The sequence below is a fragment of the Myotis lucifugus genome, unplaced genomic scaffold, assembly GCF_000147115.1.
Source record: "Myotis lucifugus unplaced genomic scaffold, Myoluc2.0 scaffold_193, whole genome shotgun sequence".
NCBI lineage: Eukaryota > Metazoa > Chordata > Mammalia > Chiroptera > Vespertilionidae > Myotis > Myotis lucifugus.
Window position 1 is genome coordinate 981,971 of NW_005871241.1, and position 23,178 is coordinate 1,005,148.

General features: G+C 39.0%; 1 pseudogene; it reads left to right on the forward strand.

The window, feature by feature from the left end:
• The window catches only part of LOC102431917, a 56,790-nt pseudogene that overhangs the window by 6,849 nt on the left and 26,763 nt on the right, over positions 1 to 23,178 (forward strand).

Sequence of the window (23,178 nt, forward strand, 5' to 3'; positions counted from 1 at the left end):
TTCTGCTGTTCACAATAATATAGTACTATTTAGCTAATGTGTTTATAAATATGTTTTTAAAATACAATATTCTAGATTTACCATCCTGGTATACCATAAATATGAGTTTTGATATTTTTTTTTTGGTGGTAGAGCAGAAATGAGGAAATATATATTAAATAAAATTAAAGAAACCATAAAATATATGTAATGATTTATGGCTAACAGAAAGCAATGTTTCTAAAAAATCGTATATACATAAATGTGATTCTTACTGAAGCATATATACTAATAAAAGTGTAATATGCTAATTAGGAATTCTTCCAGATGTCCATACAGACAAAGCCACAGCAGCTGTAAGGGCCTAGGGCTGGCAGCACAGGCGGGCAGTGTTGCGTGGGAGAGGAGAGGCAGGCCGGTGCCGTGGGCCGATCCAGTGCTGCGGCCCCTTTTGCAGAGGCCTAGGACTTAGGCAGCCATGAGCCCCAGCAGTTGCGAGGCCTGAACCCCAGGCCTCGCAACCGTGGTGGCCTGCATTGGCAGCAGCAGTGGGGTGATGGGGGCGGCACCTTCCCCTGATCAGCTAGTCGCCTCCCGCAGAGGGAGGCCAGACTGCAGCTTAGGCCCACTCCTCATAGGGAGCGGGCCTAAGCCTGCAGTAGGACATCCCCTGAGGGCTACCGGACTATGAGAGGGAGTAGGCTGGGCTGAGGGACCTCCCCCACCCCCACAAGTGCATGAATTTTCGTGCACCTGGCCTCTAGTTTCAATATAATTGTCAAGTAGTAAAGGTATATGTTATTAGGGCCTAATATGTATCTTAAAATTAGTTTTATCATGAATTTAGATAAAAGTTTAAATATTTTCTGGAATTACACATTTCTATTTAACTTTGTAAACATAGTGGTCTCTCATGATATTTAGTGAGGATACAGAAAATAAAGAGGCTTTTAATACTCATATCATATGCTAAAAGATAATTTTTATACTATTCAAATCAGATGCATGAAAGTATAGCACAAGAGATAACTTAAGGAAAGAAAATGAAATAAGCATAAATAAAGGAACAACATTCAGTTATTTATTTAGTTTTGGTAAAAAGCTATACATATTTAAGCATGGCATTATTTTCTTTACTTTTTGACAAGTATTACTGCAGATTCATGACTGTATTACTTCAATTTAACTGAAATTTTCTCTTAATGTCAGTTTTCCATAGTCTTTTCAAAGGGAAAAAATCAATAGAGTCAAGTAATGTGAATAAATAGTTAATTCCTTACACACACACACACCCCACACACACAGTATGTAAGGAATTAACCATTTCCAGTGTTTTCCATATGTTGTATTAAGCATTGGGAATATAGCTATGATTAAAGTTCAAGACTTTATAAAGCTCAGTATAGAACAAATAATAATAGTACCAACAACAGTATAAGTTAATTTTTTTAATGCTAGGACATATAAATAGATGTTACATATTAGTGAGCTCTCAAAGTAACCCTGTGAGAAGACTCCATCTTTATATATGTCACAGGTGAGAACCTTCATTGTTCAAAGTTTTATGGAGCTGGAATGTATAACTAGGAAGCCTTTAATTCTCTTCAAAAGATCTCCCTGGGGAATCAGAACAGCCCAGTTTTCTAGGCTAGGATTTTAATGTATATTTTTCTCTGAAATTCTCCTTGGTAAATTTCAATGACTGTTCAGTTTCCCCATTTGAAAATGTGGAGTTAAGTAGTCCAAACCTCAAGGTTTCTCTTTTAATTAACACAATCAAAGTTAGGGACTCAGAAGACCACAAAATAACTGGAAAGCTTTGTGCAAAAAAAAAAATAAAGAATTAAATTTGGCATATTTAAAGAAAAGTTAAAAACAGGTGTGCAAAAAAATGGAAGAGACACATGAAGGACGAAGGTTGACTGGAAAGAGCCTTAAATAAGAGAATTAGTGGAGTGATCACAACGCCCATGAACCACATTATTTATCAAAGAGGTTGGACTGGGAATGGCTGGTCTGACTCCCGTGGTGGATAATTTGTTAAAGCATGGCTTCATCCCCAAAATGCTCAAAATGTTTTTAGTCAGGAGTATTGGAAACATCTATGCAACTTTATAGATGCAGCTTTGTCTAAGCAGGTTTTATCTTTTTGTTTGTTTGTTTGTTTTTAAATTTAGCTACCTTGGACCTTCTGAACCAACTGCTATGTTAATAGATAAAGGCAGAGGAAAATCAAATGATTCAGATTTGTGTTTCCATAACTCCCTGAGCTACCAGCACGTCCTCAACCCAGGCAGTCTAAAGAAGAGCACATACGTGCATAAAGGTCAGTTCTACCCTTCTAAACTCTTTCTTATTTACCCTCGATTTCATTGAATGTTATGAACATCCCTTCAGTCGGCCAAACAAACCTCTGAATCATGTCCAATTTTTCTTATTCTCCTTATAGAACTGGCCAGACACTTTCTAAATTTGTCAGTCCATTCTTCTCTATTACTATATTTCTTAGTTCGTATACTTATTACTTTCCAGAAATAATTGCAATATTCCCCTACATGTTTTTTTCTGCCCTATCCTCTTAATGTGCCTGTCTACTCCATGAAAATATTTAGGGACGCAAAATAATACCTGTACCTTTGAATGCTGCTGCTCTGGGAAGTGTGAGAACACCTTTTGCGCAGCAATATGCACTTCCTGAATGAGGCAGCAGAGAGAAGCATATTTAAATATTCAATGGAATGAACTGTTAGGTGATTACAGTTTATTCATCTGTACTAAAAGAAAACCCATTTTTGGTTAAGCAGATTGAGAAGAGGGAAACATTTCTAGCTCTTCTATCATAAACTTCAATGTCTACCGATTTCTGGAACCAATTTATAGGGAAAACAGTTAAGCCTTGAAGAAAGCATCACAATGATAAAAAATATTTCTGAAATTTAACTTAGGAAAACTTCATTTATTTCCTGAACCAATACGGCCTTTTTTTTTTTTCCCCTGACACAGACTTAGACAAAATAGGTACGAGGGAATTATGGGGAATTCTCAAAATCATCAAAAAGTCAGCTGGAATAGCACTCACCAACCATATTAAATTGTAGTCCCATTGAATAAAATACTGATAGATATCAGATGAGTTGATATCAATACACATGCATATACATATATATACACAGAGAATGAAAATCCCTTTGTGAGGACTCAGAATGAGTTACCCCAAGGTGTGGCTCTGTGGTATACAGATTGTTTTGAGCTAAAGGCAACTTTTAGCTGTAGGCTCAAGTGAAACTCCCTCCATCCTCCCCATTCCCACTACCTAGGAAAGTTTGAATTAGAGGCCTTACCCATAAGAGATTATCAGAGATAACTTTTTTTTTAAGTCTTCACCCAAGAATATGTTTTTATTGATTTTTAGAGAAAGTGGAAGGAAGAGAGAAACATCAATGTGAGAGAGAAACATCAATTAGTTGCCTCCCTGATAAGGGACGGAACCCACAAACTAGGTAGGTGCCCTGACCAGAATCAAATCTGCACCCTTTGGTATACGGACTATGCTCCAACCAACAACCACCTGGGCAGGGCAGAGGTAGCTACATCTGACCTATCTATATGGCAGGACAAACTTCTATTTACTAAACATCTGCTCTTATCATCTACAATGACCTTTCGAAGCCCCCAAGGCACCATACCACATCCTTAGCTCACGATATTTTATACATTCATGTTCCTTTCTATCACTGAATGTCCTGTACATGTGTCCTGTACTAATCTGTCTCATGTTTATTTCATTATTAGACCAGCAGAAGAATCTTGGGGGCAGCAAAATGTTTGTTCCAACCCCACACTTCCTTACGAAGAATTTCAACTAAATATATATTTACAAGTATAATACCAAAATAACAAATTCAGAACTAAGGAATTAGAAAATCATTAAGGGTTATTAAGAGCAGCTCATTGAAATTTTAACAATGAACAATGCATTTGCATAATTGCTCTAGATAGTCCACAAATTATTTAGTAATTAGAAAGAGAAAAATAGTGACTTCATAATGGAGAAATACGGTAGATACCACCTCTATCAGGTCACCAATCTTAACCTAACCTAATCTCACTAACAGTGCAAACAGTGATCAAAGAAAAATCAGTGTAACATATTTGTAAAATCATAATGGAAATTTACTAATTTTAATTGGTAAATATGACATATATTATTTTAGTTCTATAAATAATCATGAAATATTGACTTTTTAGATTTATCTTTAAACCTTACATCTGTCTTCATTGAGCTGTAATCTGCTCATAAACGCCACTAAGAATATTATTCCAGTACTCAAAGGAGGGATCACCTACTCAGGGAAAATGCCTCTTCCGGGGAGACCAGTTGCTCACCTGGAGAGAGTAACTTACTACCAATGTGTCTCCCAGTTAGACTCCAAACTTCATGAGGAGTAAGGGGAATAGAAAACTATTAATTATTTATTTTAATCAACCATGATTCCAGGGACAAATGAGAAGCTCAGTATATATTTGTTTTTTTTTTTTTTTTAAATATATTTTATTGATTTTTTACAGAGAGGAAGGGAGAGAGATAGAGAGTTAGAAACATCGATGAGAGAGAAACATCGATCAGCTGCCTCCTGCACATCACCTACTGGGGATGTGCCCGCAACCCAGGTACATGCCCTTGACCGGAATCGAACCTGGGACCTTTCAGTCCGCAGGCCGACGCTCTATCCACTGAGCCAAACCGGTTTTGGCAGCAGTATATATTTGTTGAAAAGAATCAATAAAAGAATATATATCATTTATACACTAGAGGCCTGGTGCACAAATTTGTGCATGGGTGGGGTCCCATCGGCTAGCCCAGATCGGTGTGGAGGGGGCCAACTGGTGGTGAGGCCGGCCAGGGTGAGGGGCCACAAGCAGTTGGCCAGCCAGCCCCGCCCCCTGGTCAAACTCCCAGTCAAACTCCTGGTCGAGGGGACGATTTGCATTTTAGCCTTTTATGATATAGGACTAGAGACCTGGTACATGAAATTCATGCATGAGGGGAGGGGCTTTCAGTCCGGCCTGCATCCTCTCCAATCCGGGACCCCTTGGGAAATGTCCGACTGCCTGTTTGTGCCCGCACTTTTAACAGGTGACAGCTCCATTGTTGTTTCTTTTCATGCTTAAACCCATTGGAATTAGTAGGTATTCAAAGTGTGTATACATTTTTGGGGGACACCCTGTATATCTTTAGTCAGTGGTGAAAGGAACCAATGGCGGGTTTGGAACCCCCACACAGGGAACCTCGCTCACTCCCTACATGTCTCCCCACTTCACTTTCCACCTCTGCGGGCAGCGGGAGAATCAATGTTTTCTCTCATTAACTCGGAAAAGCACGTCCTGTCACCTGCTGCCTGGCAGGAGTGCACTAGGCCCCAAGCAAGCGAGGCTCAGTCAGGGCAGCCTTTGCTCATGGGTGCTGGCACCCAAAGTGCACATTCCTCCTCTACAGTCGCCCTGACTATCCCACTGTTTCACTGAGAAGACGGAATTGCTCGCCTCCTCTAGGTTCCCACTCTTGAACACTGACCAAAGGCACCTCAGCGAGGGCCAACCACGCCCACCAGGTGTGTCTGTCTGTACCTGCTCCCGCCTCAGCACCTGCATTAGCCCCCCAGAGGTGTTCTCATCACTGCACTGGCCTCCGTGGGAACAGGCATCACCACTCCGCCCTCTCACTGTCATCTCACAGGTGCCCACCCTCAGCACTCAGAACACCCAGACACTCTCCAAAGGACGTGAGTGTGCCAGAGGGGACGTGGGGGATGTAGGAATTCTGGGGTTGATGGAAGTGCGGCAGAGGGGTGGGTGACAGCATGCTGGGGGACATTTGCACGCCTGAGGCGGGGGAGAGGATGCACCCACCAGAGGCCTGTGGCTGCATAGATCTGCAAACCCCTGTGGCACGGCCAGGAGGACGTCAATCTGGCCTGTCATGGTGACTGTCCTTGCGATCGCGCACCTTCTGGGCCAGAAGGCAGGACTTGCGCAGCCACTCCTCGGCACTGACGGCCTGCAGGTGCTACTTCAGCTTGGCCCACAGGCTCCGCTTGGTGCACTCAGAGCTGCCACCACCGCCATGTGGGGAGTACAGGCCGCCCTCTGCCAGCCCGCCTCCCGCGCCCAGAGGCTCTCCACACACACTGCCCACAGGCCCAGAGCGGCCTGGGCAGGACGGGACGCCTGTGTGCGCTGCCCACCGGCTCGGAGCGCACTGCCCACAGACCCTCCCACGATGCAAGCGTGCCACCCGGCTGCCGCCATCTTTGTCACAGAGTGACCCTCAATTTGCATATTCTCTCCTTATTGACTGTGGGTGCCGCCATTTTGTCATGGAGTTACGGTCAATTTGCATATTCCCTCTTTATTAGATAAAATAACCAAAAAAATAAAATGGTGCATTTACTTTTTTTGAAGAATCTGGTAATTTTTTTTTCTGTCAGATATGTCATTAGGTAGAAATATATTTTTAATATATTTTTCCTATGATCCTTTCATTTTCCCCTTTGTGTGGACATGGACATTTATTTTTGTAACCTTTCATAATAATCACATCAAGACAATGGAAAGACTGACAGGATTTTTATAAAACATCACAATACTAAGGCTCTATGGAAATGCCAGTTTCTAGAAGAACCCCAGGGCTCAAACATTTAATATCAAAGGAGTAATAAAATCTAAGATTAGGCACTCAGATATTTTACCATTTTTTTAAATGTGGGATCCGGATAAATTTTTAATTTATCATTTTCCAAATATTATAGTTAGTATTTTATTGTTTCATTTAATAATTTCAACAACACTATAAAATAAGTACTATGATACCCAATTTTAAGATGACAAAATTGATATTCAAAAGTTTAAGTATTATTGTCTGCGACACAGGTCATATGTGGTAACAATATTCCACCTGTGGTTGCATTTACTGAAAAGCTGGGCACCTGCACACTGTGTTATTTCTGACTTCCATATAAATGGCTTATATTCTCTATTCCCTCACCTGTAAAAGAACTTGGAGTACATACTTTCTTGTTCTAATCAGTCAAATGAACATTCTTCTCGCCTACATAAAGTAATTTCTGACCTTTTTCAGCTCATGGCATACATAAATTACTAAAATTCTGCAGCACACAAAAAATAAATATATTTTTGACCAATCTGACAAAAAAAAGGTATAATTTTGATTCATTCACAACAGACAGCTATTGTTGTTTTGGCTGCTGCCTTTATTTATTTATTTATTTATTTATTTATTTATTTATTTTTTACAATATAAGGGAAAAGAGGTCAGTACTTCTGACTAACTAGTCAGGTATTGCATATTTTAAAAAGTCTTTAAATTGCTGCTCTAAAATATACCCCAGGCTGTAGCAGTTTGAAATTGTTATCGATGATATCATATTTCTCAAACTTTTGTTGTGCACAAGCTCCATAAAAAGCTCATTTTCTTCCTATGTCCAATTACTGTTCTTTTTATCTGCCGGTTTCTGAGAACCATACTTCGTCATTATATGAATATGACTGTAGCTATTAAGAGTGACTTGGAAGTTTTAGTCAAGCACTTGGGTCACCAAAGAAAATAATTAAAATACTAGTGTGTATCAAATCTTTCTTCCAACACTTTGCCCCTCTTTTGTTTTACCTGGCAATTAAGGATGAGATCACAGGCTTTTACAAGTGGCACAGCTGTGAAGTGAGAACATTGTGCCTTTCAGAGAACAACTGGGAAAACAACAGTAACAATGTTCCATTAAACCTCAAGTGTCTGTGGCAGAAATTGAGCGCTGGAGTTAAAAAAGGCAATAGGAAAGGAGCCTGGAAAATGATGGTCCTTAAAACAAGAGGCAGTACACAGTCTGTTTTTCAACAAAAGGTAAAAAGAAAAATGAGTTATAAAATTTTACAATTATTTGATCAAAGTTGCATGTTGCATCATAAAATAATCTAATCGTCCTTAAAGGCTTAAAAACAAACAAAAAAAAGCAGCCCCATAGGCCGTTGCAGTGGAAAAGCACTTGATTCACAGTTCCAAGGAGCAACAAACTTAACAATTTTTAAGATTCCTCCTTGCATCCCCTTTCTTTTGTTCCAATTTAACTGTATATTTGGAAATGTCATACTTATCATTTGCTTTATGAAATTTTCAATTTTTTTCATATTACCTACTTCCTAAAATGAACATTAACATTTATTATATCTCCCAAACCCATGACCTTTACATTCACCTTCTATTTGTATATCAATACTCCAGAACCCGGCACATGCCCTGAATAGGAATCAAACCAGCAATCTTTCGGTGTATGCGACGACACCCAACCAACTGAATCACACCAGCCATTTCTTTCTCACACTTTTTAAAAAATACATATATTTTTATTGATTTCAGAGAGGAAGGGAGAGGGAGACAGAGATAGAAACATCAGTGATGAGAGATAGTCATTGATCAGCTGCCTCCTGCACAACCCACACTAGGGATCAAGCTGGCAACCAGGGCATATGCCCTGACTAGGAGTGTTGAACTGTGTGATCTCCTGGTTCATAGATTGATGCTCAACCACTGAGCCATGCTGGCTGGGCTCTCACACTGTGTTATGAGAATGAAAGTTCTGTTTGTTTGTTTTCGTTTTGTTTTCAGCTATGCTATGATCATATTTCCCTGCTTATACAACTTTTGTTAATATCCTGAAGTAAAAAAAACAAAACAAAACAAAAAACTCTTCACTTAATTTTTTAGAATTTTCTATGTACTTCTTATGAATTCATCTCTACTTTCTGGAGGACAATTCTCCAGTTTATAGACCACAGGGAATAAGTCAGTTTAATTTCTTATTTTCTTCCTCTTGGAAGAGATTTCCCTCAGAATTTTGAACACATGATTATATGATCTTAAAATTTTGGTCTCTCTGTTGAGAAGTTCCATGCTGCTCCATTTATTAATCCTTTGCATGTAATTCACTGCCTTTATATCCTCTCTGTAAGAATATGAGGTCTCCCTTTACCCATTCTGTTTTTGAAATTTCACAACGGTATGCCTTGGTATGTCCTTGAGAAATTTCTTTGACTTCTTTGTTTGATAATATTCCCCCTCTCATTTTCACCATAGGCTTTCAAGTTTCTAAACTCCTATTATTGGGGTATTGGACTTTGTGAATTACATCACTGAATTCTCAGTTGTTTTATATTGTACATCAAATTTTCCATCTTTTAGAGAAGATTCCTTTGCTAGAGAGTTACTTGATCTTCTAATTCTATTACATTTTTTCTTTATTGCATTCTTACTTTAATTTCCAAGAGTTCCTTTTAGCCTCTAAATATTCCTTTTATATTTGTTTCATGGATAAAATTCTCTCCCTATCCTTTAAAAGGCTAATATTTTCTTTGAAGTTTCTTTATCCCTATGTTTTCTTAAGTTTCTTTTAGTTGATTTTCTTTTCACTGCTTTTCAAATTTGGGCCTTTCTAGAAATGTATAGTGAATCCTGAGTGACTAATCAGATTTTGAATGAGCCAACAGTGCACTGTAAGTTTCATGGGTATGAAGAAATTGGCCAAGTAATTAATCTCAGTGGAGGTAAATTAGGCTGGGCATTTTCAGCTATTAGAAGGGAACTACAGCTATTAGTAGATATAAGTTTTATGCCTTTGGCTGGATGATTTCACCAGAGACAAATCTTTCCATTTCTTTCCTTAGGAGAATGTGTTTGCTTGCAATAATTCTAGAGTTTTACCTTCCAAAATCTGTGTGGGTGTGCTTGGATATATTTGGTGGACAGAGGGAGTCTAATTGCATTTTCAACCTATCATCCTATTTCCACATCCTTACATATTGGCTACATTTCAAGATACTATCATTTTCTGAATATTTCTGGAGTTCTTGGAAAATAAATATGTTTGCATAGAGGTTATGCATAAAAGTGCTCTGTAGTAACTAGTTCAGGAAAAATTATATATATATATATATATATATATGTAATTTTATAATATCTTATAAATATATTACTATATATACATGTATATTATAAAATAGAATATATTAAATAATGTTTAAAGAGAAAAAGAGGTCTAGGAGGACATATTTTTTTTCCTGAGAAATTAGAAGAGTGGGGTTATCAATGAAAAAGGAAATATTTCATGAATGTAATAAGGAAGTCTGTATTTAGGTGTAGTTTTGCTGGGGATAATCAGAGTGCAGTTTTGGTGGCTGAAACTGAGATGTCTATAAGATCTATGCAATTGGTATCCAGCTGTAGTAATCCAGAGTTTGGAAGAGGGTTCTGAACTGGAGATTTATTCAGGGAATTACCAGAATCTATATAGTATTAAAAAATATTAATGAGAAAAGTGATACACTTACCTTTATTGAGAATATTACCAAACTGCAAGTTCTCGAGAACTCCAGCGTTAAGGGCAAAAGGGAAGAATCAACAAAAGAGCCTGAGGAGAAACAACTGGTAGGTATGAAGAAACACAAGAGAGTACACAGCCCTGCAACCTTGTGAAAAACAATGGACCCTGGCCGGTGTGGCCCAGTTGGTTGGAAAGACATCTAGAAGGCCAAAAAGTGGCGAAGTGGCGGGTTCAATTCCAAGTCAGGGCACATGCCCAGGTTGCGGGTTCCAAGTCACCACATTCTCTGCAGGTATAAAAAGCTATTCAATTCATGAATTTCCACTGCAGCCATTCAAATTCAAAAAGCTGAAGATCCTATATAATGAAAGCCTAATATGCTAAGTGTCCAGTCACCCGGTCGTCTGTTCAACCAATCAAAGCATAATATGCTAATGATATGCTAAGGCCACTCAACTACTTGCTATGATGTGCACTGACCAGCAGGGGGCACACAGTCAACTGATCGACCAGTTGCTATGATGTGCACTGACAACCAAGGGAAAGATGCTCTGACTGGTAGGTTAGCTTGCTGCTGGGGTCTGGCCAATTGGGGCTGAGTATGACAGGCTAGACATGCCCTGGAGCCCTCCCATGGTCCCTCCCTGACTGGCCAACCTCCCGTGTCCCTCCCCAGCCCCGATCGTGCACCAGTGGGGTCCCTCGGCCTAGCCTGTGCCCTCTGGCAATCTGGGACCTCTCAGAGGATGTCGGAGGGCCGGTTTTGGCCCAATCCTGCAGGCCAGGCCGAGGGACCCCACTTGTGCACAAATTTGTGCACTGGGCCTCTAGTTTAAGAATAAAAATCATGACAAAAACACTCCAAAGTATCAGGTTCAAGATAGAGTAAAGAATAAGATCAATCCACCCTAATAAGATAGGTTTAGAATTCTGTTTGAGTAGTATTAACTTATCTAATGCTATTTCTTGAGTTCATAATGATCTCTCCTCTCTTGTAACTTCTCCCTATTGATACACTAATTGTAATAGTTTTCTGTTACTACAAAGAAGTCACTGAAAACTTAGAGAATTAAAACAACATATCTTCCCTTATTCATACCTCTGTGGGTCAGGTGTTTGTGTTGCTTAACTGGGCCCTCTGCTCTGGACCTCACAGGCTATAGTAAATGTTGGCATGCTGCATTTTTCCTGGAGTTTGGAGCCCTCTTCTAAACTCACATGGTTTTGGCAGAATTTGGTTCCTTGTGGTTGTGGGACTATAGTCCCTGCTTTCTCACTGGCTGAGGGCAGAGCCTACTGTCAGGTCCACAGCCCCCCCAGGTCTGTGCTCTGAGGCCCTTTCACTGACCCTCTGACAACCTGACAGCTCATTTCTTTAGTTTCCAAGTTATCTATTACAAATATTGTGTGTCAGTGAGATCACTGTACTACAATTTAATTCCATTTATGAACATTAAGCTATACTCAATAACAAAGTCATCTAACTGTTGAATTCGTGCTTTCAAAGTCATCTAAGAATATCTGTTTCAAATTCAAGGATATTTGATATGTTTCTTATTTTAAGTACTTACAGACAATTATGTCATTTGGTCCCTTAATATGTAGTATTTTAATGTAAGATATTCACTTATTTACCACTCACTTGGCACTTCACACTCTTTTATAAAAAATATATTATATTGCTTCAGGACCACTCTTGACGTTTAAAAATCTTATTTGGATTTTGAATTTGTAATTTGTCTGAAATGTGTGAAGAAATTAAATTAAAATACATCACAAGAATTTCTCATTGATCTAATATTATTAGCTGGTGCATATTTGAGGAATAATGACAAGCACTCTATTAACTTTCATTTTCATTGCTAATTATTTTTGCTTATAATGTCATCCTTGATGTCTATAAAAAGGATTTTCTTCTCTACGAACACCATTCTTTTGAGTTTGAATGACATTGCTTATTTTCATTCTTTTTGATAAAGCTGAACATATCTTGCCCCTTTTTATCTTTTTCATCTTTTATGTTTGTTCACTTATATTTACAATATTCTTATCTAGTTCGTGCACACTAAAGGCCTGGGTACAAAGCCTGCCAGTTATTTTTCTGTTGTACATCAGAATTGAAAATACATATGCACACACACACATTCTGATGGTATGTTAAATAATGTTCGAGCTTTTCAAAACTTAAATACGTATACTAATCTCCATGCTAGACATTAGTGACTTTAAAAAATATTTCAAAAAGGTGAAATACGTACTTCTAGTTTTCTTCTCTCTGAAGGTATGAATTTTGAAAGAAGTGAAATTTGATATTTCATTTTACTGTTTTCAAATACTGTGATTATCATGATTATGATGAGCATCCTCATTCATACACAGCCAAAATGAATTCAGAGCTGCAGGAAATTTCACACATATATGGAGCTGGATTAATTAATATAAATACTAGTAGTATAAATTTTTATATATTTAAATGGTTAGTTTTGATTTTCTATAGAAAATGTTATATGTTCAAGAAACTAACATTTTTTACAACTTACATGTTTAAAAACTTTTATGGAAGTTATAATCTGTGTGACATACTGTTATTTGTATTCCTGGGATGCAAAAAAAAATATGGATTTTAAAGAGAAGTTCTAGTCTTTGTCTTTTTTTCTTGCTGTCATTTAAACAGTAGTTCTGTGGCCACTGACATATTGAGGTCATCTAACAATCTCTTCCTTAATTGCTAAGAGTGCTCATTTTCCATATGACTTCTGAATATCCATGACAGCCAAATTTTTCTTCTAGACACTTTTAAACAAATATAATTGTGACTTTTATTTCTCTAACTAAAGTCATTCAAAGAAATTGAAATTTCTGATATGTGCACATAAGAGTAAGAGAAGAAAATGATAAAGCAAGAGAAAACAGTAAAGAAATAAATCAACAAAATCATAAAATGACTTCAAATAGAGGACATTTGAAATTAAGAACATTAAGTGGAGGGAAAAAGAATTCACCTAAAATTATGTTAATTAAATTAATAATGAAGAAAAAGAGTGGTACCTAACTATTTAAAATAAACTTAATTATCAAGTAAATTAAATATTTTGAGAATTTATCATCATTATTATTATCTTCATCCTCATCGTCATCATCTTCATTGTCATCATATTTCAGATATTACCTCAGGAAGAAGAGCATTACCTGGACCCCTCCATTCTTCTTTTCCAACAACTGGAATCATTTCTCTATTTTCCCTTCCTTCTCAAGTTTCACCCTTTCAGCTACCCGCTCTGGAGAGCAATAGGTGGCCCAAAAAGGGCAGGCAAAAGTGGATGAGGTGGTCAGAGGAGTAGAACTAGTCAAATTTCTCTGAGAACCAGAAAGTGCTGCTGGCTGTCTCCCTTTCTGGAGAATGAAGACAGCTCCGCCTGCAGTGCTGGCCTTCCTCCTATAAGGGGATCTGCTGGACCCGTGCTAATTCAATTTTCCCCCCATTCCAGGCTCTTCCCCAACATCGCCCCCTTCACCTTGGATCATGTTCAAGAAATTTGATGAAAGAGAAAATGTGTTCAATTACATCCAGTTGAAAACCTCAGTTATAAAGGGTATTAAGAACCAACTGATAGAGCAATTTCCAGGTATTGAACCATGGCTTAATCAAATCATGCCTAAGAAAGACTCTGTCAAAATAGTGCGATGCCATGAACATACAGAAATCCGTACAGTGAATGGAGAGTTACTATTTTTTAGACAAAGAGGACCTTTTTATCCAACCCTAAGATGATTTCACAAATATCCGTTTATCCTGCCACACCTTCCTTCCTTCTCTCTATTTTCAACCACAGTTTATATTCAGTACCATTCCGTACCAGTTTCAGATGTACAGCGAAGTGTCCAGAAAAACATGCACTCTATAGAGTGGTCCCCACGCTGGCCCAAGCACCTGTCCGGGCCCATACCCAGCTATCTCGACATTATTGACCATATTCCTCACGCTGAAAGCTGTATCTCCATGGCTATTCTGCAGCTACAAATTTGTACTGCTTAACCCATTCACGTTTCCCCAAAGCCTGGCCTAATGGTATGATCTGGCACCATGGATCTAAGAAGCATCTAGAGCAGTGGTTCTCAACCTTCCTAATGCCGCGAGACTTTAATTCAGTTCCTCACGTTGTGGTGACCCCCAACCATAAAATTATTTTCATTGCTACTGCATAACTGTAATTTTGCTACTGTTATGAATCGTAATGTAAATATCTGATATACAGGATGTATTTTCATTGTTACAAATTGAACATAATTAAAGCATAGTGATTAATTATAAAAACAATATGTAATTATATATGTTTTTTCCAATGGTCTTAGGCGACCCCTGTGAAAGGGTCGTTCGACCCCCAAAGGGGTCACGACCCACAGGTTGAGAACCGCTGATCTAGAGGGAGTAGATGTTTCCTCAGAACAACAGTTTTTTATGGGATACTGTGAACGTCAGAGGGCAGGTCCTCCTACAATCCAGATTTTTCTTGTTCAATCTTTCAAGAGAGTTAAACATCCATAATATTATTAGGGTTTAGAGAAAGAATATGCCTTTTTTTATAAGTTAGTTTTACTTTTTAATTCAGCAATCTTACACAAGAAAAAAAAATAGCAACAAAACATCTCCCAAATACAAACATCAGAGAGAAAAACAGAATTTAATTTCAGAAGGGATTTTTAAATGAGTCAATTTAAAGAATAACCACAAAACCACTAGCACTCATTATTAGAGAGCATCACAATTCATTTTAAGTAAAAAGAAATAAATAATTGATATAAATATTTGATTATTAAGATACCTGCATTGGGGGGGGGGGGGATACCAACACAGAAAACAAGAGTTGTCAGTAGTTCCATGATGATCACGTGGATGGTGTGGTTCGGTGGTTAAGCATCAACCTTTGAACCAGGAAGTTTCTGGTCAGGTCACATGCCTGGGTTGCAGGCTTGAACCCCAGTTAGGGGAGTGCAGAAGGCAGCCAATCAATGATTCTGTCTCATCATTGATGTTTCTATCTCTCCCTTCCTCTTTGAAATTAATTTAAAAAATACTTCCATGATGAAAAAAATATTTTTTTCTTAATTTGGTTTCTTAAATGTTCTAAATATTTTATTACTTGATTTTCCAAGATTTTTAGAAAGGAGAGAAAATGGAGAAATCTGAAATTAATTATTATTTAATAAGCAGAGCTTATACTCTATTACTTATTCAACAGCTTTCACTGATGAAACCTATTACACATTGCAAATATTGCCTCATCAATCATCACTCAGTGAGGGCAGAAAACATGACAAGTTTTAAATAATTTCCAAGAGCTTCCAATATTAATATCATACTCTATTTACAAAAAAAAAAATTAAGGTTTAATCTTTGCTGAGTGATCATGCTGGCTTTCATTGTGGATAAAAGCATCAATCTATGTCCTGAAGGGAAACTGACAAAATACCATACCCACTGCTGATCACAAACCTGTTATAAACCATACATGCAGTTAGGACTGCTCAGTAACCAATGGGTATTTGGAAAATCATCAGGTGATATTGTAGATATATGGTTAAAATAAATATACCTTTAATCTAAAGGATTTTAAAGGGAATTCTTAATCATCCCATATAATAAAAGGCTAATATGCAAATTGTTGCCGGAAGCCAGTCCATCCTTGCTGCTTGACACAGTTGCTGCAGGAAAGAAACATCTGCACAGCATATGTTTCAAGGGACCTGGCGTATATAGCATACTGTTCTTAATATGTTTGCTCCCCTTAGCGCCATGTGTTTTAACCAAGGTCACCTCTCTGAGAAAGGTTGTTTCCCCAGGTAGGGATTTTCCCCTGAAGTTAGGGAGGGGATATAACCCCTTAACTAAGTGCCAGGCGGGTAGTTAATCACTTTAACTACAAACAATCATGCTTAAGCTACATAATCTTTACTCCCTGGAATGGAGATAAGAAACACCCTAACCTTTGCAATAGAAATTGACAGGATTAAGATAAACTGGTATAAATACAGATGTAACAAGACAATAAACACCAGAACTTGGCCAGCACTTCCCTGGAGATTCTGACCAGAACTTGGCTGGAGATCCTGGCTAGAGATCCTGGCTAGGCTGCTGATCAACTGAAGGCTGTGTCCGTGTCATTCATTCTTCTCTGACTCCGTCCACACCTTTGGGGACCCCAGGTCCAGGGGTCCTACCTGGGGAAACAACCTTTCTGGGAGAGGTGACCTTGGTTAAAACACATAGCGCTAAGGGGAGCAAACATATTAAGAACAGTATGCTATATACGCCAGGTCCCTTGAAACATATGCTGTGCAGATGTTTCTTTCCTGCAGCAACTGTGTCAAGCAGCAAGGGTGGACCGGCTTCTGGCAAATTGTCCCCTCAATGGGGAGTTCGACTGGGAGTTCAACTGGGACTTCGACCAGGGGGTGGGACCAGCTGGCTAAGCACCCACATCCCCTTCCCCCATCCGGCCCCACCTCCAATCAGCCCCTATACTCCAATCAGGGACAGGGCCATCCGGACCCTACCCATGCACGAATTCCTGCACCAGGCCTCTAGTTGACTAATAATGCTATTAAATTTTATTCCTGAGTACTTTAAATGTGATGTTGAAGTTCTTCCTTGCAAAGAATCTTCACAAAACTGATTTTTTAAAATATATTTTTGTTGATTTCAGAGAGGGAGAAGGAGAGAGAGACAGAAACATCAATTATGAGAGAGAATCATAGATCGGAGGCCTCCTGCAAGGCCCCCACTGGGGATCAGGCCCACAAACCAAGCATGTGCCCTTGATCGGAATCAAACCTGGGACCCTTTCAGTCTGTAGGCTGACATTCTATCTACTGAGCCAAACCAGCCAGGGCCACAACACTGATTTAATTTAATACTCATATAATTAAAATTTTATAAATGAATACTTATAAAAACTTTTGGACTCAGTAAAACAGATATAATGATTGTATTTTTCAGCTGAGTAAACTGATGTCTGGACATTTTAAGTGGTTTTTTTAGGTCATAAAACCAATACATTTATATTGTACACATTTTGTAGTTTAATATATAGAAAAAATATATGAGGTCAGGCAAAAGTAGGTTTACAGTTGTGAGTTTGAGAAACAGTTTATTCTTATGTTATTATTTATCTATTATTGTGTTTTTTTCCATACATACAACTGTAACTCTACTTTTGCCCCACCCTGTATAATATTCTCTTTGTCACTGAACAAAGATTAGTTGGTCTAAGTTTTATTGCAGTTGAGAGACAAGGTAAAAATGAGAGTCTCATTGCTAAGAGATGTGTAATCAATAGTGTCTTAATTTATCTTCTTTTTTTCTGAATTAACTTAGAAAAACAGCTAAGAAAAATGAATGTCATTTCTGTGAGATTTTGCGTTCAACATAGCTATGCATTTGGTGTTTTCAAAACAAATTATGATTTAATATTACTTTTCCATAGTGGTTCACATGTTTAATAAAGTACAAACAAAATAATATAGGTAAGTTAGGAAGCTCTTTATATATATTTAAAATGTTTTAGAAGAGCACTGTCCTATAGAACTGTTGTGATGATAGGAATGTTCTATGGCTGTGCTATAAGTCACGATATGGTAGCCAATACGGATCTAGAGAGACAGAACAAAGGTTGACTGGGGCCGGACCCAAGGGAGGAGCAAGTGAAACCAGGAACCCAGCTAGGCAGAGTTACTAAGACACCCCAACTGGAGTGGAAAGGAAGAGTGCACACGTGATAGGCATGAACTTTAAAATGTAAGGCTATTGCTAAGACAGACAGCTTACAGAGAACCAATCAGGAACTAGCAAGGCTGTCTCCACCCCTAACTGAAAAGTGTGCAGGCTTTCTCTCTGCTCTCCTTCTCCCTGTGTGCAGCTCGCAATGGACACCTGACATTCCTGTGGTGGGGGAGCACATCCCTGCGTCCACGTGGCCCTCCACAGATGGACTCATGGACTGTAATTAGCTTGGCTATGGAACTGTTCCCGACTGTAACAAGGAAAGGAAGCGCAGGACACTGGCCTGCTCCTGGGACCCCAGCTGCACCTTTTCCAGGACTGGCTTCTCTGAATAAACTTCGGTTCCATTAATCGTTTTTGTCAGTGACTTCATTCTTCTATTTTCGCAAGACAAGAACTTGGACTCGAAACACCCACATTTTGGGTTTCACTAGTACTACTACTACTGACTACCATAGCAGAGAGCACATTTCAAGAACTTAATTTCAATTGCATAGCATGTTAGTAAAATTTTTAAGGAAACAGTTTGGAAATGTTTGACTATGTCCAAAAGTTTAGTATATCAGTATGTTAGAGTACTATATTTTTACAACATATTATGCTGTTACTATTTTTAAATATTGTTGAGATAGTACGTGCATTATTTTAAACTATAAAATGTCACCCTCTTCACACTTACAGCAATGCGGATTGATTTGTCCATTATTCTTATGGTTATAATCAATCATGATGTTTTTCTCAGTAGTGAGAACAGTTGGGAGTTCAACTGCACTTTTACATGACCATTTAAAAAATACACAGTTGTTGTTGTTTTTTATCAAAGCACTCACCTTAAGTCTGAGACCTTTTATAAATGTGAATGTAAAAATGTAAGTTTACCGTAGCTTTGCATTTCTAATGTGGGAATGGTGTTATTGTTCTCAAATTGTGCATTCCCATAATGCATAGTTTTATATTAACTATGTTATTCTTTTTATGTTTTATGCTTTAACAAGCCTAAATGAGAATAGCAATATTTGAAAACTAAAATGAACTACATCTGACCTGTTGTTAGTAAATCATTCATCTAAAAACTGAAGGTATTTCTTTCATAGTACACCAGCTCAAAAATATATTTTCCGATAAAATGTTTTGGAGGGAAGTTAGCTCCCACATTCATAAATTAGCATGTTGCATGAGCTACTTACTTTCTGTAATAAACATTTATTCTGAGCAGACTGAATTACTGAAACCAGCTGCTTAGAGTGATCAATTTCACCCATCTCTCCACTTGTCTTTGCTCCTATTGGCACAACTTTAAAATTTCATAATTTTCTTTTCACAGTAGAATAACAACATTGCTCTTCCTTTTAACGCCTTCCCGTGGAAGGCAAATATATCTTAGATAACACTGAAATTGGTTCATTTGTTCTTATCTCTTTCGTATCCATTGCCTGCTCACCCTTGATAACATAAATATAATTATCACACACCTTAGTCAGTAATAGAAACAGATTAGCTTTTTATACCAACAATCTTTTCAGCTCCAAAATGGCTTTTGCAAAGCCATAATTGACTATCTCTTTTTAGGGCCATACTTTATGTATTTTGGTTCCAGTTTTCCATATTATCTCTCTCATAAATGCTACATGATATATTCTGACTCTGAATTAGAATTATACTTAATTTTCAGTACACGCTAACAGCACATGTAAATTCTAGAAATACATTAGGAAAACCCCCAGGTGAGGGTTGTTTTTCCACTGAAGCAATGGCAGAAATGCATGTTCTGAAATGGCAGGTAGTAACATCACAGAGAAACTAGTTCAAAATAAGGATTTAATTAGTCTCAGTTCATTATTCTCAAATACAGTAAATACAGGAATTAAACATTAGCTCATTTCTAACTGCCCAACCATTTCCATAAGCCTGAGTTCCAGTTAGGGGAACCCATCAATTTATAGACAGATGTGATGGCACGTAGATAATATTCCGGATTGCCTGCTACTGGAAATGGTGAAACTGGCCAAGAAACATTTTTGATTACAGAACAGGCTTAATGAGAATGTATTCAAGCTAAGATGTTCTACTCTATTATTAATGTTTTGCCATCTGGCTAATCAAGAGAAATAAAAATATTTTATGTAAAATAACCAGAATTTTGGAGATTAACAATAGTATCCAAATCAAAACAATGTCTTGAAAAAAAAGAAATAAAAATAATGAGTAGAAGACAAAAATCAGAAAACTGTACTTCATTTAAATTTAATATATGTAAGATTTGGGATGAATGCTGAAATAAAAAAATTACAATATTTATTCTGCTCATTATGATCCCAGTAAAGAGATCTATTACCTCTTTATATAAGTCTATTTCACACACCAAAAAGGAGATTTCCAGTAATTTTATAAAATATTATTAATACTAATGAACATTTTAATAAGTTATATATTTGTCATTATTTCTTAGAAAGTACATCTCTTATAGAGTTAAGTAGAGTAGTTTCTTCTAATCTAATGTGCTTGTAATAATTAAATAATATTTAGAAATATCAGAGAAAGAAAAAATACTTTGTAAAGAATTATAAATCATGTTTTAAGTAGCAATATTTATATATTAATTACTCTCCTAAATCTCTTAGGACAGCAAAACAATCATTAACTAGTAGATTTTTATTTTATTTTTTTTACTAGATACACGGCGCATGAAAATTCATGCACTGGAGGGGGATCCCTCAGCCCAGCCTGCCCCCTCTCACAGTCTGGGAGCCCTCAGGGGTGGGAGGCAACCTGGCAATCAGGGGAAGGTGACACCCCATCACACCTCTGCTGCTGCCACTGCCGGCAGCACAAGCCTCGGCCGGCCCTGGTCACCTGAGCCTCGGGCGGCCCTGGGCAGCTGGGGGGCTGAGGGGACTGGGGGACTCCAGAGGCAGGCATGAAGAGTGACTGCTGCCCCAGTGGGGCTGAGGGGACTGGGCGCCACCATCTTGTGGCTGTGAGTGCCGCCATCTTTGAGGGCATGGCAGTCAATTAGCATATTCCCTCCTTATTGGCTGTGGGTGCCACCATCTTTGCAATGGTGTGAGGGTCAATTAGCATATTCTCTCTTTATTAGATAGGATTTTATTATTTTATTTTATTACTAGAGGCCCGGTGCACAAAAATTTGTGCACTCGGGGGGTAGGGGGGGCTGTCCTTCAGCCCGGCCTGTGCCCTCTCGCAGTCTGGGACCCCTTGGGAGATAACGACCTGCTGGCTTAGGCCTGCTCCCGGGTGGCAGAGGGCAGGCCCGGATCCCTAGGTGCAGCCCCTGGTCAAGCTCAGAGCAGGGCCCATTGGGGGGTTGGGGCACCGCCCCCTGTCACACTCAAGGCAGGGTCGATGGGGAGGTTGCAGCGCCACCCCCTGTCACGCACAGAGCAGGGCCAATCAGGGGTGTTGGGGCTCTGTACCCTGTCACGCACAGAGCAGGGCCGATCAGGGGGTTGAGGAGCTCCCCGCTGTCACTCACAGAGTAGGGCCGATAGGGGAATTGGGGCACCGCCCCCTGTCACACACAGAGCAGGGCGGATAAGGGGGTTGGGGCGCTGCACCCTGTCACACTAAGGGCAGGGCCAATGGAGAGGTTATGGCTCTACCCTGTCACGCACAGAGCAGGGCCAATCAGGGGGTTGGGGCGCTGCCCCCTGTCAGGAACAGAGCAGGGCGGATAGGGAGGTTGTGGCCCCGCCCCCTGTCACACACAGAGCCGCAGGGCGATCAGGGGGTTTGGGTGCTGCCCCCTGTCACGCTGATCCCGGTGCCGGGAGCCTCACTGCTCCGCTGATCCCGGAGCCGGGAGGCATATTACCCTTTTACTATATAGGATAGAGGCCTGGTGCATGGGTAGGGGCTGGCTGGTTTGCCCTGAAGGGTGTCCTGGATCAGGGTGGGGGTCCCCACTGGGGTGCCTGGCCAGTCTGGGTGAGGGGATGAGGGCTGTTTTCCGGAAGCAAGTGACTGAAGCTTCCAACCGCTCCTTCTTTTCTTTTTTTTTTTTTTTATTCTGGGCCAGCTTTAGCTCTGAGGCCTCGCTGCTGAAAACATCGATACAAAGTTTCGGTCCGCCTGGCTTTCAGTCCAGCTGGTTTCTGGCGTTTTGTTTATCTTCTTATTTTCAACATAGTACATAGTTGCTTAGAGTTGAGGCTCAGTGGCCGGCAGGTGAGGGGGGAACGTTGGAGTCCGCAGCAAGCAAGCCTCATGCTCGCTTCCATCTGCCTGGCTGCCGGCCGCCATCTTGGCTGACAGTTAATTTGCATATACTCACTGATTAGCTAATGAAAAGGGTAGCGGTCGTACGCTAATTACCATGTTTCTCTTTTATTAGTGTAGATTTTATTAGTATTATGTTCATCCTCACCTGAGGATATTTTTTTCTGCATTTTTTTTTATAGAAAATGGAGTGAAGAGGGGAGGAAGAAAGAGAGAGAGAAAGAGAGAGAGAGAGAGAGAGAGAGAGAGAGAGAGAGAAACATCGATGTGAGAGAGACACATTGATTGGTTGCTTCCCTATCACACCCCAATCAGGGGGCTGGAGATCCAGACTGTAACCCAGGTACATGCTTTTGCAGGAATTGAGCTCATGACCCTTTGGTCCACAGGCTGTCACTCTAACCACTGAGCCAAACCAGCCATGGTTACTTTACTTTTTAATGTTCATTTTATTACAAATTATACTAACTTTTAAAAAATCTCATTAAAAAGGAGACCAGGAATATATTAGTTTGAGTGGAAATATTCTTCTCAAAGAATTGTAATATATTGTATATAACATATGATTACATATTTTCATGTGCTCCATGAGTAATTCATCTAAGACCTGCATGATACTTTTTTTCTAATTATATTCTGAATATTAAAATTTAATATATAAAAATATATATTAAATTTGATTTTACTAACTTATTTTTCAAGTCTATTTTCCTTTTTATTTTCTGATATTTAAATTGTATTCTAATTTTAAAATTTTCTGATCAATGCATTTAATTATTGTCCTCATAAGTA